The sequence below is a fragment of the Ambystoma mexicanum genome, chromosome 12 (genome assembly GCF_040938575.1).
Source record: "Ambystoma mexicanum isolate Mex_15411 chromosome 12, UKY_AmexF1_1, whole genome shotgun sequence".
In the NCBI taxonomy this organism is placed as follows: Eukaryota; Metazoa; Chordata; class Amphibia; order Caudata; family Ambystomatidae; genus Ambystoma; species Ambystoma mexicanum.
In genome coordinates, this window is record NC_090936.1 from 1,157,128,640 (window position 1) to 1,157,148,443 (window position 19,804).

The following is a 19,804-nucleotide window of genomic DNA, read 5'->3' on the forward strand; positions in this document are numbered from 1 at the left end:
ACTATTCTGTAATCACTATGCCTACTTGCCCCTTGTCATGAGTCCTATGTTTTAAGTTATCCTGCCATTGCTCCTATAGCCTTTCTGGGTCCCTGTTTGATCAATAGTGTTTGTGGACTTGGCTGACATTTCAGGTAGTATTTCCCGTCATTGGGAGTATTGTCTTTAAGTTACCTTATACAATACCATCAAGGGTTTCCCTGTATGTGGGCTTAGCACTGTCAGTACCTGTAACAGCAATTGTGGGTACGGAGATTGCTGACTTTCTTTGTAATCATAAGGAGCTTCTAAGTGCTTACCCAGCATCCCTTTTCCTATATTTGTATTGTTATCACGCTCTACTTGCACCATCTGGGCTTTAGTGTACATGTGTCTTGATTCCTGTGTGCATGTTGTTCGACTCTAAGCTATTCACTGTGTGATCTTGTACACATTTCCCTTGCCATGTTCACTGCCTTTGTCCTCTCATGACAAGGGGAGACAAACATTTATTAACATTAGGTGGATATGCAATTTACAGGGTAATTCATGGAATAAATGAGCGCTGAAACCGGGGGCGCAAGCGTGAAAATCGCAGTGCACGCATGCAAAATGCGCGCCAGCGCCCGTTTCCCTATTCATTGAACACATTGGGTGCAGCTTACCCTCGACCTGCGCCAAATCCATGCAGCTTCAACATGTCATTGTGACATCACAGAAGCCCTGCGCAAGATGCCCAGAGAAGGCGCACACCACCCAGCGCACACACCTAAAAAGGGGGCAGAACACGCAGAATGGGGAACAACATGCGAAAATGTGGGCGTTACGGGGAAGTACCGCTGCGAAATACTCGCAATGCCCACACGCACCCTAACAACACGTATTCATAGAATCCAACAGGGCAAACCCACGCACACCAAAAGAGGTGCAAAGCCGGAAACACGTACACCAGGCGAAAGCTGGCATAAGCGCCCCACGCAGCATAAAAGTGCGCACAAACAACAAACAAGCATATACAGCTACGATGAATGTACCATTTCTCGCAGCACTGATCGTGGGACACCACAGGAGGAGGGGGATAGCCAGGCCCTGCATTTTTCAACCCACGACCAGCCTTTTTGGGATGCCTGATGACCAGGTCTATGGCAGGTATAGGTTTCCACCTCATATCATCCTAGACCTGGTCACTGAGTGGGAGGATTACCTCACATCACCCACCATGTGCTCCCAAGCAGTGAGCCCCTTGGAAAAGGTGCTCAATGTCCTGCATTTTTTGGCCACTGGGTCATTTCAGCGGACAACTGCCATAGTTGGGGGCATCTCACAGCCCACGCAGTCACGCTGCCTACACCAGATGTTGGCAATCATGACTGCACGCCCCTCATTCCGCAGGCACATATACATGCACAGAACACCAGCAGAAAGGCAGGCCGTGGTCTAGGACTTTTACAGGGTGGCACACTTCCCCAAAGTGCTCGGTGCCAATGATTGCACACATGTGGCCCTACGTCCACCTAGGACCACTGAGCACATCTATCGCAACTGCAAGCACTGGCATTCCATCAACGTGCAGGTCATATGCGATGCCAAGGGAATCATCACCTTTATCTATGCAAACTATCCAGGGTCCACCCATGACAGTTTCATATTCAGAATGTTAGCCCTAAACCGGGACCTGGAAGCTGGGAGGCATGGCAACATTTGGCTCATTGGTGAGTACAAATGCCTGTGCACATGCATGCATGTCACACACAGACAAACAGACAAACCCAACTAATGACAACCATTTTCAACTCCCCAGGGGAAAGTGCCTACCCTCTGAGCACCTACATGATGACGCCAATACAGAACCCCACCACCCCACCCCAGGTAAGATACAGCACAACCCATATTGCAACCGGGGGCATAGTGGAGCGCACATTCGGAGTGCTCAAGTCACGCTTCCGCTCCCTTGACCGCTCTGGTGGGCAGCTACTATATGCACCCCAGTAGTGTGCAGGATCATTGTGGCAGCATGTGTCCTGCAAAACGTTGCAACATGGCGGGGTGTACCAGTGGACATGGTGGTGCCCCCACATCCCCAACCACACGCACGGCTGCTGCGCATGGGAGGGCAAAGGGTACGTGGCGAGGCAGCCCGTACCTAGCTTGTGCTTACATTTTTCACCTAAAATCCCACCCCTGTGGAGTGGCCAGAGGCCTGGCACATACCAGGTGACAATCAATGATGACAAACGGACAGTCAACTGTCACAACCTTACCACCCTGAGAATGTGTCCTTGGAAGTGCTACATTGTGTGCATCCTTAGCTACTTAAGCAAAAACAATCCTGTGTGACCAAAAGGCACACATGCAAGGTGCATAATCCACCACCCCTATGCAAAACAGCACATCAAAATCCTGGTATGTCACCTAAACCCTCCCAAACCCCATGTCTCCCGCCCGACACACCATGCTAAGGCATGCAATGTGAAAACTCCTAAATAAATGCACAGCACATGACACAACTGTCACAAAATGCACCCTGACAAATGGAAACAGACCAGAGACAATTCCCTCTGATGCAGAATCTGATGAAATGACCGATCAAAAATGTCCGACCTATACCAAAAGGACGTAAATGCATGCAACCAAAGGTTCAAACACCCAAAATATGAACCTTTGGTGGCATGCATTTCAGGTAATGAAAAAAGAAAAAAAGAAAATGCGGGTGCTGCGGGGGTGTCCCCCGCAACACCCCACTCACTACACTACACAGTATAGTGAGCGGGGATTGCAGGGTGGAACCCCCTGCACCTGCCCAAAAAAATAATAAAATAAAGGAGCCTGCAGCGGCGGTACACAATCACAGAAGTGAAAGGGAACTGGCGCTGCAGACTGCACCTCAACACTCACATGCATTGATGTTGAGATAAAAAAATAAATCCTCCATGGGCTCATGGTCTGTACGGCTAGGACATAGTGAGAGATCAGTCGTCGCTATTATCACCCTCTGGTTGAAAATCAGGAGGTGTGCGTGGTAATGGTGCCTGCCCACGCATAGCCCAACCATGCCCCTCCATGGCAGCAAGCATGCAGGTCTGGTAAGCCTGGTCCTGCAGGAAGATGGCACGGAGGTCCCCATGCAGCACCTCACGCGTAGCACGGAGTTCCTCCTGCAAGGTCTCGCGTGTAGCACAGAGTTCGGCCTGCAGGGCCTCACGTGACAGATGGACCTCCTCACGGCTTGCATGGAGTTCAGCCGAGATGGTGCGTTCCAGCTGCTCCATCCGCTGTTCTGCCCATGTACCCTGGCTCATCACAAGTGTAGCCAGAGTAGTTCTGAGGGAGATGTTCTCTTCCTTCAGGGCTTTCCTGTGGGCCTCTGCCTCAGAAGCCATGGCTGTGCGCAGAGCTTCCAGTTCAGCCCGTCGGTCCCCATTGGCGGCCAACATGTCCAGCCTGTGTGAGCGGTACGTGGACCGCATTGCCTGCTGCTGGAGCTCCACCTGCCTTTCAGGGGGGAGAACAGAATCGGCCACACATTCCACGTCCTGAGCCATCATCTCACATGATGCCCCCTGTTGCTGTGCAATGGTATACATGGAATTCTCCCACACAATGTTCCCTGGTGGTGCACGGCCACTGGGTGGCCGAACACCACACCTGTTGGGCCCAAGGAGCCCTGGTCCTTGCTGTGCTGGTGCTGCCTGTTGCTGCAGGACTGAATTCCTCCGTTGATCTGCTGCCCCAGGAACAGGAGCAACTGGTGTGGAGCGTGGCCCTGCATCCGTAACCACCACAGGCAGACATACCAGCACTGACTGGCCCCTTGATGGGTATACCCCCACTGCAGGTGTGTCGGGCAGAACATCATCTACTGCAGAATCTCTCACCTCCGACGGCATGGACGGATCAACATCCGATTCGGCATCAGAGGCAAAGAGATCATCAGAGGTGTACCCAGAGCCAGCCCTGGACAGGATGGTCTGGAGCACCAATGGATGCTCATGGGATACCACACCACGCCCTCCACTGGTGCCTAGTTGGTGCCCTGAACTCCCCACCTTCTCTGCCATCTCCTCCTCCTCTGCTCCCAGTGCCTCATCACCTGCAAAAAAACAAAATAACACATGAGCACACATGTCAACAGCATATACCACACACATAGGCATCACAATGTTGACAGCCAACACATGAAGCAGCCATGTCCCACATGACACAAACTCTGGCATGCATGCAGTGGCAATGAAATGGAAGGGGACCCTGAAAGCAGACATGGACACGTGTCAAATGTGAAGCCAACACATGCACTGCATGTTGCATAGCACCTGCATCACACACAAGCTGCTGCCTGGCATAGACCTTACACAAAAATGACAGATGGCAACAAACAGATGGCACGTAGCATATGCATGCCAGAACTGGCAACCAGCGCCAGATGGAAGTCAAATAGTACTGTCCATGACCCATGTAAAATGCATGTCACCATACAGTACATGCAAATCACTATGACAAAAAGGACACATGTGTCACAGGTTGCAACAATGCTAGTGCGTTGCAATACAGTGAAGGAAGGCACATGGATATAGTAATGCTAGGTGACTTTGATATCACACAAGTGAATAGGCATGTAGAAGGCTGAAACAGGGCTCAGAAGTGTGTGGGTGCAGTGCCGTACACACGGCCTCAACTATCAGTAGAAATACTAACGCAATAATGGCAATGTCGTGTCATGATGGCACTGTAAGGGCAAGTGCAGTCATCATGTGCAAAGTGTTTGCAGTGGGTTGTAGGGATACAGTAACACCCCGCCCCCACACTCCATTTTGAGGAATGGCTGGGAGGCAGTGCATGGCTCAGACTGGTGGATCAGAGTACTGTGTCGTAGCAGACAGTGTGGGCAGGTGTCAATTGCATCATCTCAGTCATCTGGGACTACAGCAGATGAGAGGAGGACAGGAAGCACAACACATGACAAATCATCAGAAGTTTACCCAGACACGGAGAAGCTACAACACCAGTTGCATAGAGGCAGAGAGGCTGTACCAGAGGGAGGCTTATGCTCGACACAGACGAGGACACCCAAAAAATGGCTGTGATGAGGAACTGATGAGGAATGAAAGGGATGACTAAATACCATGATACGGATGAAATACCGGAGATGGAGTAGAATGAGTAGCTTGACACGGACCCATAGGAGCCTGCTGGGAATGCACATGGTCCATGAATGAACACTCATGTCCACTGTGAGCCTGCGCCCTCTGCACAGTCCAAGTGAGTCACCCTGCCTCAAGGACAAAGGATGTACCACAAAGTACACGTCTGGCAGACTAGCAGAAGGAAGTTTGCATATACACAGAATTTGGGGACAGGCCGTTGCAGCAGTCCAACATGTGAATCACCAGTACCATGGAGACAGTGAGCTGCTGGGGGACCGAGAGGCAAGGAAGCATGCCCCTGCGGGGGCCAGCTTGCAGGGTGACCTCACAGAGACGTCAATCATGTGATGACATAGGCCGAGTGTTGAGTGGAAGATCATCACAGGCTATCCACAAACATGTCTGGGAGCAAGGATATGGACAAGAGAGGCTGTCAAGTGTTTGGCATGTAAGGAGGGTGCAGGTGTGGTGATGAGAATTGGATTTGTGTGCGGCACATGGCCTGTATGCAGACTGCATCACTACAAGCATGTATCAGTCAAACATCGCATGGATCACACATGGCAGTCACAACTACATAGCCTGAACTGGCAGTCAATCACAATGCATCACACAATCAAAATACACATGGGCTGGACACACACGTATCAACACTCACCGGACATTGCATCATAATCCATAATGTCTCCCACTGCTTGGATCTGGCCCTCATTGATGAACCCTGCAGACATTTCCTCGTGCGTAGTGAGTTCATCATCCTCTGGTGGCGGCCCACTGCCAGTCACCAGAGTAGAGGCGTAATTAGAAGTCCGCTTGTTTTTTGCTCGGCGTCTGAGGTCATGCCAACGCTTATAGCAATCATCACCCGTGCGCTTCTCAAATCCCATTGCGCTGACACGTTCCGCAATGTACTGCCAGTGGGACTTACGCTGGGCAGGTGTAGTGTTGCAGCCTTCTGTCACCAGCATTTTGCGGTCGTGTTCTGACACGTAGCCCACAAGTGCATCCAGTTCCACCTCACTGAAACTGTTCTTCTTTGACGTGCTGGAGGCCTGAGCCGTGTCTGGGGTCTCAGTCTCTAGCGCAGGAACGTGCTTCCTCCTCTTGGTAGGTGGTGCGGACCCTGAGTGGCTTCTGCCGCTCAGGTCAGTAGGGGCAGGATCGCAGGTGGACTGGCCAATGGGAGCAGGCAATGGCAAGACAATGGAAGGTCTGACTGGAAGCATTGGCTGCTGGGTGCTGTCACCAGGAACCAGCGCCACGACTGCCTCGGTGCCAAGGGCCGTGACAACACAGTCCTGGCTGGCTGACTCACAGCTGTGATGGTGTCAGCTGCATCTGCCCCTGCAGCTTCCACCACCTGGCTGCCCGGGGTAGCAGATGTCACCACTGCCCCAGATACACGTGGCTTAGTCACAGCAACCTTAGCCACATGTGCCTTGGCCTTCCCGACATAGAAATCTTCCTGGGAGTCTTCCTGTACCTGTGCCAATACAGCCTGTAGTGGCTGACCCTGAGCCTGGGTGGTGGTAGCCGCAGCTGCACCGCCAGCATCCACAACCTGGGGGCTCGTGACAGCAGGTGACACTGCCTGTCGGGTCAGACGGGCGCTGGGGATATCCGCAGCAGCTGCATCACCCTGACCTACTGGGGGGGCATAGCTGTCCCAGCATGTGCCTGGACATCCTGCCCTCATGGACCACCCTGCCCACGTCCCCCACAGCGGTCACCTTGGCCTCCCTGGACTCCCTGGCCACCCTGGCGACGTGCCCCACCACAGCTAGCTCCGGGAGGTTGCCCAGCTTTGCCGCCCTTACCACTTGGTGGCCTCCCAATCATGCCACTGATGGACTAGTGCGTATGGGGGTGCACACAACAATATTGTCCTGGGCAATTGGGGTGGAGGGGGAAGGTACGTGATGGTAAACGTACCCCTGTGCTCCTGCGGGGCTGTCTGTGACCCCTGGGAAAAAATGAAGGGTCACGCAATGCTTAGGCACCCCAAAAACAAAAAAAAACATGCATGCGACCCCTCGCTAGCTCACCTGCGTGGAATAAATGTCCCACAATATGCTGTGGCACCCAGGAGCACAAAACATGCATACGTGTGGAATACACGGGCTACTCTGACCTCGAAAATGGGGTACACGACACACAGGAGCAACCACAGTGGGAAAAAAGCGTGCGGGTCCCACCGTCTGCCTTGGTTGAAAAAGAAAAACACGTGCACGTAGGAAACTCCCCCGCCAAAACAAGAAGTACGAACTGTAACCGCAGTGAAGATATCGATATCGCGTTTGAACCCACAAGTAGAAGAATCACATGCGTCGGTCCCCACGAAAAGCACGTACAGCGAACTGGTGTCCTACGTGGACCTTGAACCCATACCGAAGGCAACGCCCGTGCACGCCACGTCACTGACGCACTTACGCGCTAATGGCCTTTCCTCGAATTCCACTCCAAAGCGCTGTTTTTGCACGTGTGGAGTCACTCTGCATCAAGCTGGCCACACGACAACAAATGGAAGACCACGCTCCTGTCCACAAGGCCATTTACCTGCCCCCCCCAACGCCCCGAGCAGCCTCCTACGAGACATCTGCTGCTGCCAGCCCACTCAGTGTGCCTGCTGCCTACGTGACCTGCAATCTGGTGCCTGCACAGAAGCCATTGCCAGGGATCCTGTTGTTGAGCCCACCTCTGCTGACACAGAAGAATCCCGACTGCTGTACCATCACTCCAGAACCCAGCCCAGGACCCAGTTGCCCACCCACACCTGTCTCGGGGGTTGCCATATCAGACCAAGCAACATCTGGGGCTAGTGGCAACCCCCCGGCAGAGAGGCAGAGGGCTGCCATGCCCCGCAGGCAGCCCATGCCACATGGGACCCCCCATCACTCGTGCCCATGCCCCGCAAGGAGCCCACGCCACAGGGAACCACCCATCACCTATGACCATGCGCCGCAGGCAGCCCGCATCACAAGGGACCCCCCATAACCCATGATCATGCCCTGCAGGCAGCCCACACCACAGGGGACCCCCCATCACCCATGACCATGCCCCGCAGGCAGCACACACCACAGGGGACCCCCAACACCTGTGTCCATACCCCGCAGACAGCCCATTACCTGTGACCATGCCCCGCAGGCAGCCCACACCACAGGGGATGCCCCATCACTCGTGATCATGCCGCGCATGCAGCCCATCACCCATGACCATGTCCCGCAGGCAGCCCACGCCACATGGGACCCCCTTCACTCGTGACCATGCCCCACAAGCAGCCCACACCACAGGGGACCCCCCACCACCCATGACCATGCCCCGCAGGCAGCACACACCACAAGGGACCCCCAACACCTGTGTCCATGCCCCACAGGCAGCCCATCATCCGTGACCATGCCCCGCAGGCATCACACACCACAGGGAACCCCCCATCACCCATGACTATGCCCCGCAGGCAGGCCACACCACATGGGACCCCCCCAACACCTATCAACACACACGCAGCCCTTTCCATGCGATTTGGCTGGCGCGAGCGCGTAATGGATTTCACGGGCAGGGGGTACGCAAGGCTATTTTCAGGCGATTTGGATTGCACGGGCAGGGTACGCGTCTTCACAGGGTTACGGTAGGTCCTTTTCATGCGATTTGACTGGCGCAAGCGGGGTATAAGATTTGGCGGGGGTACGCCAGGCCCTTTTCACGTGATTTGACTGGTGTGAGCTGGGTATGGTAATTTGCGGGGGTACGCGAGGCGCTTTTCACATGATTTCACTGCCGCGAGCGGGCTGTGGGATTTTACGGGTGTGTGCGAGGCAATTTTCACATGATTTCACTGCCGCGAGCAGGGTACACTCCGATTTTTCATGCAATTAGGATGGCTGGGGGGAGGGGCTGTGTGCTGGGCCAAGGATAGCGCGGGGCCTTTGCGCTGTATTGGACATTTCACTGGCTTTTTCCTGCACAAGGGGCGGTGTTGGTGGCTTAACTGGCAGTTCTGGATGTTTACTGCGCCACGGCTGGTAATGGCTTGGGAAATCCATGAATACACGGTGCTGAAAAAGATGTTTTGCGCTGTGCCTGGCGCACGATTGGCACACGCTCCCTCCCTGCGCGAGGCGCTTGCGGGACTTCTGCGCTGGATTTCATGAATTGGCCTCTAATAGAAAAAACAATTAGACAAACGCCATCCATCTTGATCGTCCTAGACGCCGAAAAGGCGTTTGATTGAGTTGAATGGCCGTTCCGTTTGAACACTTTATAACAAATGCGCTTCGGTACTAGATTTAGGCAAATGATTTGAGTGAATTACAGGGACCCCACAATACGACTATTGATTAATATCCACCTATCACAACAAATCCCAATACATATTTGAATGAAACAAGGATGCCTTCTATCCCCACTACTCTACGTTCTATATTTAGGATCCTGTCTTACTAAAATTGGATATAACTTAGAAATACAAGGAATTAAATTTGGCAGAGAGGAGCATAAAATTGTCGCGTTTGCGGATGACAGACTAATGGCACTTACGGACTCGGAGAGCTCGATTAAAAGTCTGATAACAGAGCGTAAACACATCGAATATGTAGCGTGCTAAAGATGAATGTACAAAAATCTGAAATTCACAATCTATCCCTCAATCCAGATCAGATTGATAGTACAGCTCAGCACTCTCCCTCCACTTGCTACGGGGGTATTAAGTACCTATGGGTAACCATAGATAAAAACAATGGGCCTCATTACGAGTCCGGCGGTAACGTGCCGGTTTTTCCGGCTCGGTTACCCCCAGACTCGTATTACCATTCCGCCTCCGTGATTCCCGGAATTACCGGGGCATTACAACCCCGGTGACCCGGGAATTCCGGAGGCGGAATTCGGTAAATCCCCTTTCCCATTGAGTCCCATAGGACTCGATGGGAATGGGGACCAGGGAAACACCTGCACCATCTCGTGATGGTGCTGGTGTTTCCACGTCCGCCTGCAGGTGGGCGGTGTTAAACCAGCCAGGTCAGACCTGGCGGGAATGACACCTCCGCCTGCAGGACTCGAGATCAACCGGTATGGAAACAACGGTGGCGGCGGGTTTAACGCCACCGTTATTTCCATACCAGGTGACTCGTAATGAGGCCCAATGTCTCTGCTGTATGGCAAAAACTATCTAGGACTTTTAAGCAAGGTTACAGCAGATTTGGGGAGGTGAAATCCATTGTCCTCCTGGTTAGGGTGAATATTTATGATCAAAATGGTCACTCTTCCAATACTTCTATATTACTTTCAGGCCCTGCCTCTCCGTGTAGCAAGCTCTTTCTTTAAGTCATTGCACAAAATATTGTCAACCTTCATTTGGCAGAATAAACACCCCAGTATAGTGATGAAAATCCTCATGCCGTCCAAAGATAGGGAGGTCTTGGCTCGCTAGACCTCTTGAAATATTAGGAGGCAGCACAATTGAGGGTAGTAAGGGAGTGGTTTTCGAGAGACTGATCAAAGTTGTGGGTGTACAGAGCAGTGGTAGGAAAACCTTTGGAGGGCATCCTGTGGATGCAAAAATCTGATAGACCCTCTATCACTCATATAAGTCACATTATATCTCTAGTGTGTGACATGTGGGATGGGCTACTAAAGAGGGGGTTTCTGTCCTCAATCCCCTCTCCCTTCACCCCAATGTCTGAGAAACTGCACTTCTCCCCTGGGATGGAAATGGGAGCTTTTACAGAACGGCAGAAGGTCAGCTGTTTAAAAGCTGGGTATATGATACAGGGAAAGGAAATACTATCCTTCGACACATGCATACAACATATAGGGTTTACAGCAAGGGTCAGAATGATGTACTAACAGCTGCAGCACTGGTTGTTGGCCGACATTTGGTGGATGTGTCCGGTGGTAGTACTGCTTTGGTCTGAAATTACCTCTCAGATAAGGGAAGTGTTTATATTTTAAAAAAAACATAGGTGCACAGGAATGGATGTGTGGGCTGTTTGACCCAGAAAATAATTTGCCTTTCAAAGCCCAAAGGCAGAGTTTGACTGACTCCAGAAGGGGTGGAAGATATTGGCAATGGAATGGGCCACATATCAAATCCAAGGAGAAAGTGCTCAATGTAAACTGGACTGGGGATAGTACTGACTTACCTCGAAAGTAATTTTAAGGAACAAAGGTGCCCCACAAGGAACGTTTCGCACCTATCCTGATGAGAATTGTCAATGCCTCATTTAAGGAGGGTATAGTACCAAAAGAAATAAAAAAGGTTACAATTACACCCCTGGTAAAAATAAAAGTGGGTTTGGATCCAAAGGATCCAGGTAATCTTCGACCCATCACTAACTCGATTTTATACTCAAAATAATGGACAGAATTGCTACATTGCAAGTACAAGAATATGTACAAAAATAGAACGTTCAACATCAACAACAATCAGGTTTTAGGGCTTCTCCTAGTACCGAGACAGCCATGCTGGACATCCAAAACCACATTTTGGGGCTGATGGATAAAGGAAAAACAGGGATTTTGCTGCTGCTGGATCTCAGTGCTGCTTTGAATCTCGTTGATCATTAATTGCTAGCAGAGGCGCTGAGAGACAATGTGGGCTGTTCTGATGTAGCCTTAAGGTGGCTAGTATCCTTTCTCATAGACCACCAAGCGAAAGTGCATTGGGGGAATCATTTCTCTGACCCCATTGCAATCATATTCGGAGTCCCTCAAGCTGCGAGTCTCTCACCTATGTTATTTAACATCTATATGCGTAGTCTGTGTGATATCCTGGTTAAAGCTGGAGTTTTTTTCACGAGCTATGTGGATGATACACAGTTGGTCATCGAATTAAAGGGTTTATACTCTGAGGATAGTGAGATGATTGCAACAGTCTATAGTAAAATCAATGAATGGATGCAGAGGAACTGGATGCGTCTTAACGACACTAAAACAGAACTTATGCTGTTCGGGCTCAGCCGCACACTTAGTAAATTGGGGAATGAGTATGACACTTTTAAGATTAATGAAGCTAAAATCTAGGCATCTAACCAGGTTAAAACCCTGGGAATGATGGTTAACTCCTCAATTAATGCGGAAGCACAGGTCAATTATCTGCACAAAAACTCAGCTTATTACCTGCGGCTCATGAAGGCCATCAGCCCATACCTGTAGGAAGGCAACATAGCTACAATAGGCAAGGCTATTGTGCTGTCAAGATTGGATTATGGTAATGCTCTTCTTGTTGGTGCAACGGCAAAAGACTTAGGGAGATGCCAAGTTATAAAAAATGATGCCGTGAGGATAGTGAAGAAACTAAGAAGTGAACACATTACTTCAGCCAGACAATCGTTACACTGGCTTAGGGTTGAAGAGAGAATAAAGTTTAAGGCCATGACACTTGTTCATTAGTGTCTCTTCGGAAAAGCTCCTAGCTATCTAAAAAACCGTTTGGAACGGTAAACCCCACAGAGACAGCTCAGATCTGAAGGCAAAGGACTGCTCATAGTGCCTAAACACAAGTTGAAGAGAGGCCTGGGTAGATCTTTTGTAGTGCTGGTGCCACAGCAGTGGAATAGGCTCCCTCAAGATCTTAGATTGGAAGAAAATCACTTAAAATTTAGGAAAAACTTGAAAACCCACCTGTTTAGGTGATATACGATTCCTCCGTCCGGGGACTCTCTCCGACATAGAACTTGAACCAGTAGAGTTAAGGCTTGCCTTGCTGTTATTGCTGTCTGTATAACTGTTTTGTGTTTATTAAAGCGCCCTGATGCCCTCGGGCTGCCGGCGCTATAGAAGCGGACACACATACATACATACATACATACATACATACATACATACATACATACATACATACAATTCACAAATTTTAGACATCAGGGAAAGGGGATGGTGGTGGCCTACGGAATTAGAGACTGGGAAAGAAACTAATGTTCGCTGTTGTCAAGAGGGGGAAGGGAGATATAAAATGTTGTTAATTAATTTGTTATGCAAAATGCCAATAAAGATAATACAAAAGAAAGTCCTAATGGAAAGTGGGGTTTTGTTTTGGTCTTCTAGAATACATCAATTTACATTTCCACTGCTTGTACGCAGACTCTTGGTGTACAAATATTTAGCAAATTATGAATTTTATATCAAATAAATATTGCATCTAGCTGCTGCAGGTATTGTTCATGCTGCATCATAAACAACATGAAAGTAGACTTTTTGTTTAAGTTGTGTTTAATGGATCGATGCCAATGTAGATAACATTAAAGACATGTCTTTCCTGGTTAGAAGTGATCATGAATGTAGGCAAAGTATAAAAGTAATCCTTGTGTGGTGGCAGAAGTGGGCAACCTTGCTAATGGGGTGCAAATTGAAGTTAAGAGACATTAAAAAAGGATAGTCGTCAGTATCATGTTCCACACAAACATATAGGCTAGAGGCTAGAAAAGGTTTTTGGATCTAAGAAACTTCATTAATAGATGTTTTTGATGGCTCTGGAAAACATAACCCATAGGATTTAGAAATATGTTTCGTTATTTACACAAAGAACAGTACAACATCCAGTAAAAATTACAAACGATCAACCCACACACTCTTGGACGAACAGGTATGTTACAGGACATAATCTTGTTTACGATGGTCTTTGCCCTTCTTGGAGGTACAAAGCTGAAGCTGAGGGCCTCCGTTGACCTAACTCCATTTCAGAACAATATGGTTAGGGCTTTTTGAAGCTCTTCCCAGTATCTGATTCAATACATTCTGAGACTTCCTGGGAGAGCCTGGATATCCAGTGCAATGAATTCTACAGGAAATAATTTGATTTTCTAGGAGACCACATTGTGAAATTCAAGATGTTCAGTGCAGTATAGCCATGCCTTTTCCAAGCGCATTCCAATGTCAGACTTCTTAACCACGGAGGCTTCAGGAGCTATCCATGCCTTTCATTGGAATTTCCTTTGTTGAAAGTCCTTGGATTTCTTAGCAATATTCCATCACCAAGCTCTTAAGAAAAAGTACTGGTGTGGCTCGCCAATGATATTCCTAGACTTGAGAACTCCTATACTTTTCCAAGCCACGATTTTCGTAGGATTTCCAATCTCCTTTTTACAGCAGGATCCTTTTTACAATTTGGGATGGGTGCATTGCTGTGGGGTGCACTTACAGGAGCCCTCACCTACTCGATGTTTCACATGTTGCTGGCGGGCCTATGTGCAGGCGAAGATGTAAACCATAGCAGGGTCCTTTTGGACCCCTCCCCGTGCATTGCACGAACATTGGCACACTCGTTTCTTTTTTTAGCTCTTCAAAGTCCGAGCTTTAAACCTCTCTCAGAGCTCTTACAGATATATCTAAAATGGGCACTGGGGTGAGTCAGCTCCTCTTTGATGCAGAGTGTGTCTCTCATTGGTCTGTTGTGTCTACTTTGGACTTTACTCAACCCAATATTTGTCATCTTACCGTCAAGTCGTTTTCCCTCTCAAACCGTAGACTAAATGGCCCAACCCAGCAGGGCCAGTAGGACGCAGAATATGATTGTAAGTGGAATAATACATAATTTAGTAAAGAACTCGGACAGACCCATAGAAACAGACCAAATAACAAAATACTATTTAAATGTGTCTGGGCAAAATCTTTACATAATATCGATTAATACTTGAACAGTGGTGTCCTGCAGCTCAGGGAAGGACGAGTATACTCGTCCTTTTTGCATAGACTTCAATAATAGCCTGGCACTTAAGGGGTTAATGACTCGCCTGGTCCCTGTTCAAGTAGAATATTAATGGTACTGGGGGGGCAGGTGGGTCTTTAAAAAGGGCCATGGCACTGCCAGGAAAGCAATTTTACAAGCATTAATAAACATTGTTTTAAATATTTGTATAAAAATCGAAAATATTCAGCTTTGGTAAAAATGGTATTGATACTAGTAAAATGATATTTAGGGTCCCCGTGGTTAGTGGAGGTTATGTAGTCGTCCGGATGTCACCAGGAAGTGGCTGGACTTATTCTGATTTACCCTGAACAAGAACTGGCCAAAATAATAGTCCTCTTCACTGATGGTCTGGACACATTCTGAGTCCTCAGGTCATGGGCACTAGGGACCAACCTTCTGACAGAACTCCAAGAGCCATCGTTGGTGAGACTTTGGCAATAGTGCTTGTAGGAAGCTGCTGGTATCCAACACTCTGGCAGGCCTAGAACCTAGCCACACAGAAGCCACTCAAAGGCTACGTTTACTGGGAGGGCTGTTCACACCCCCTCCCATGGAAGAAGATGGCAGACTGTTGTGGCTAGCAGGAAGACACTGAGTCAGCCGTTGTGCAAGGCAAGTCACCTTTATTGCTCCAAGTAATACTTTACAAGACCTTGCTAAGTAGGCAGTAGTTACATAGGCCACCGGCACCACCACTCAGGCTAGCATCTCGCTCTCCTGCTCTGCCTCGCTAACTGACAACTGTGGAACCTTGATACGTAACTACACACCAACATTCTAGCTGAGATACCATGATGACATCCCAGCCTTGGCAGGTGCCCACCACACAGCCCTTCACTCTTCCCAGCAGCTGGGAGGCCAGTCTGCCACTGCTTCCTCATTCCAGACTGAGCTGCCTGCACCGAGTGGCCGCATCCACACATGCGCGGCTGTCTAGGTTACGATGAACAGTAGAACGTGGCCTTTTTGAGACAATGGGCCTCATTACGATTTTTGCGGTAGCCATGCCGCTATTGGCGGCATGGCTGCCGCCAAAATCGGATCCGGGTTCCCAGAATGAGGAATTACCGGGCCATTCCGAGTTCGGAGGGCCAGGTAATTCCTCCCTCTGCCTCTGGGAACCCGGACCTGGGCCTTCCCCATTCCCATTTAAGCCCCCATAGGGCCCGTTGTTTGCTCACTCTTCCACTCGCGGGACCCGCTCTGCACGTCTGGTAAAACCAGACGTGCAGACCGGGTCCTGCGAGGGGACCTCGTAATCAGGCGGTATGGGGCTGACGGCGCCGGCACCTTTACCGGTGCCGTTAACCCCTTACCGCCTGACTTGTAATGAGGCCCAATAAGTCCTACCAGGAATTTCCTACTACCCTTTGCAGGGTGGGGGCAGTGCAGTCGCCAAGGATAAGAAGAGAACAAAGGGGGAAGGCCATCCATCATGGAATCACAGCACCAGGATTATTCTACCCCAGACTGTTCTAGTCCCTTTGGCCAGATTTTGTCATGGGATGTTATATTATGTTATTAAGGATTTATACTGTGAATAGTGCCACATTGTGAAACCCTCCCAGGGTACTCTGAACCGTGGTATGTTGGGAAAAAGAAGAAGTTAAGAGGAAAGAGTGTACAAGAGGGTTTAGAGGCAAAAGTGTGACCCCCATAGTAGGGGGTGCACGTGTCATTGGTGGCGGATCAAACAAATGTTGTGTTGATAAAATGGATTGAAACGCCTTTCATGATGGCGGGCAACTTCCTGTGAAAGCAGTTCCTAGCACATTCAATGTGTGGTACTAGAATTAGTCAATGCATGAATGATGGACTCAACTTGAACGGATCCTTGAAGTAAGTGTGGAGGTTTCTCCGCCAGATAACAGTTCTGAATGTCCTGTCTTTCCCAAGGAGGATGATCTGGGGATGCCAAGCCAGCTGACAGAGGTTTCAGAACCAATAACAGGCGGGATAAAGGTGACTGCCGAGATCCACCAAGAGCCATACCATTTTAGACACTTGAAGGGAGGTAAGATTGGGTGATCTGGGGTGGTCTGTAAAATGTACAGCGGTAGTGTGAAAAGAGCTATGAAGTCTTAGTGATGTGTATCCACTTATAGTAGGAGAAGAGAACCTGAACTCCCCCTGCAGGGAGGCCGCCACCTGTGCTCGCCCGCCCAGACGATGCAAATAGCATGTACTGTAGGACAGTATTGTTAGCAGCTATTGCACGATATTTGTTGATATACCTGTTTATTAAGGGTCACAGAGGGGACTTGGAGCTCCACTTATCAAGTGAGTCATTCAACATAAGGAAGTCACCCATGAGCAATTATGTAATCCTAAAAGCTAGTGTGAAATTCATTGCTCTCCCCAGACTTGCTAAGTATTAAGTGAATATACGGTACTCGACTAAAAATAGGCCTCAGATCAATATAACATACTGAGAAATAGCAAACATACTGGTACATTTCTCCCCTGAAGACTAATAGGAACTGGGACTTCTGAAGCTATGTAATAGTAAATGCAATAGGTCAATACACAAGGGTGTATCTTATGACGGATCTGGATCTGCAACAGTCATGAGGAAGGCAGGGTTGCAATTCCTTTGGACAGCGTGCGCACCTCTTCCCGGCTCCACCAGCCTCACTCCTTGCCATCGAGCAGAGGATGAATAAGGCCACAGCATTCAACCTTCATGGCCCTGACCTGTCTAAGCCCCAGAGGGCGAGTGCCACCTGGGCGCGCTGGCAGGTTCCTCAAAGCTCCCTGGAAATCCTCATACATGTGCACCCATCGCCATGAGATACATTTGTTTCGGGCCCAAGTTTTTACAATGTTTTTTTTTTTTTGGCGTTTTAAGGGGCGAAATAAGTCGAACACAGGTTCCGCATCTACCACTTCATCGGTCACTTCGCTAATTTCCACTACCTCAATATCTTCCTGACCAGCGTAAATCTCTGGAGCCCCCTGGGGTGGATTTATGTTAGGTTTGCTGTGTCATCAGCAATTATTTCTATAAGGCAATTCTCTTCCAGAGCCAGCATAGAGGTGGCAACCTCGTTAGTCATATTACATGATGTTGCTGTACTTACACAATTTGAAATGTGTGCAGTCTGTTTAGTTTCACGCACTGGGGTATGTGCTAGCCAGTCACCTACGCAATTAAAGTATCTAATAGCATCGTGTGCTGCTCTCTTGGTTTTCTTCTAACGAGTCAAACAACTTGGTTAGGCTAAATATGCCATTGTTAATGGCTGACAGGGTAGTGTCAAGGAGTGTAATAGATGGATGTGCCATTCCAAAGTAGGGTTTAGGAGTTGGCTTGATGAATGATGGTTTATAGTGATATTTTCTAATGGTTTTTTATTTTATGTTTAAAATGGGGGGGGTTTCCCCCCAAACCCCTGTTTTTTTTTTGTATTTACACTTTGTTTACTAATGAAACCCAAAAAAACAAATAAAATAAAAATAAAAATCAAAAAAATGTTTACGGCAAAATGTTTTCGACATAATGGTCATTCGAAATATGTTTTCGAAAATATGACCGGATACCATGAATGACATCTCCGATGAGCCCGAGGAGTTACAGGATGAATTCCCCGATTCCGGGTACGGAATTGGTGAATGAGATAAATTTAGACTGGGTTGGAGGTCAAATCCTCAATTTGGGTTTCTCCAATGACAACTGGAGATTGAGTAATGGGACAAGTTGTGGGCTCCATATTTAAAGTTGCAGCATTCTCAATGCTACTCCCATCCTGTTGCGAAGGTAAAAAGGGAGAGATGGATGTCAACATTTGAGATTTTGTATGTGTCACCAGATTTCATATCGGTCAAATCATATACTGTCATCTGAGGCTGCGGGGATGGACATGCAGTATTCCGCGTCTTACAATTGTGAGGATATATCATTGTTACCAACTTGCCCTCTGCCTTCTGATTGGGGGTGTAGATCACAAACACATACTTGTCCTCGATCATGTACCACTTGCGAGTAAAGGCGTGGAATATTTGTAGCATCACATATGTGGATTTCTACCATGCAGGGTGGGGTTACTAAACTTCCCTCCAACCATGCATAAATGAAGTTTGAGGAATGGAAATCACTTGTGTTGAATAGGGTAGTATCTTTGAGTCTGAGACTATATCACTCGCTATGAGCATAGGACCAGATGTCAATTTCTCGTTAGACGCACTCGTTAACCAGGTGGAGGTCACAGAACTTGCCTTGTCAAATATACAAAACTGTCTAATGTCACCGATAAAGATTTGGAGCGGAGTGACTTAGAGTTTTTTCACCGATAAAGATTTGGAGCGGAGTGACTTAGAGTTTTTAAGTTTCTTGAATGACCGTAGTCTATCCTTAACAGTTCTCAATTCTTTTTTATCTTGATTCTCAGCAGTAAATACTTTCACGGCTGTAACAGGTATCTCTGTGGCTAGATTATACAGAGCCATGACCGATTAAAATTATTGAACAGCAGTTAGATGGAAAAGGATGGGGGGCCGCACACAGCAACGCTGCCTCACTGAACAGCTAAACAGCACTCATACGTGCTCTCCCACATTGCGCACGCTCACAATTAAGTAGAGGCAGGGACAGACGGGTGTGGCCAAGCCGCAGAGGAAATCCAATAACTGTCCCAGTAGCTTTGTCAGCCAGCCGCTGCAAGTAGAAATATGGTCCCAGTAGATCCTTGCAAGTTGGTTCAAAAGGGAGACGCATGTGGACTCCCACGTTGCACGCCATGGGATAAAGCTTCTTTCTCTGCCACCCTCACCCCATTTCTTGCTGCCAACCATTCTGTATTCTCCGCCTCTGTGATTTTCCCTGAGTGGAACAACTATGGGTTACTCTCACCCAATATGACCTACAGGTCAGGTGTATCAACTGCTAGGTGACTCCTCCACCTTTGTTCTATAACGGCTCAGAGACTGCGTCTCCCAGATCCAAACCTGGATGTCCTCTGCCTCCTAAAATCCAAATCCTACAAAGAGGTGCTCATTGTCGACGATC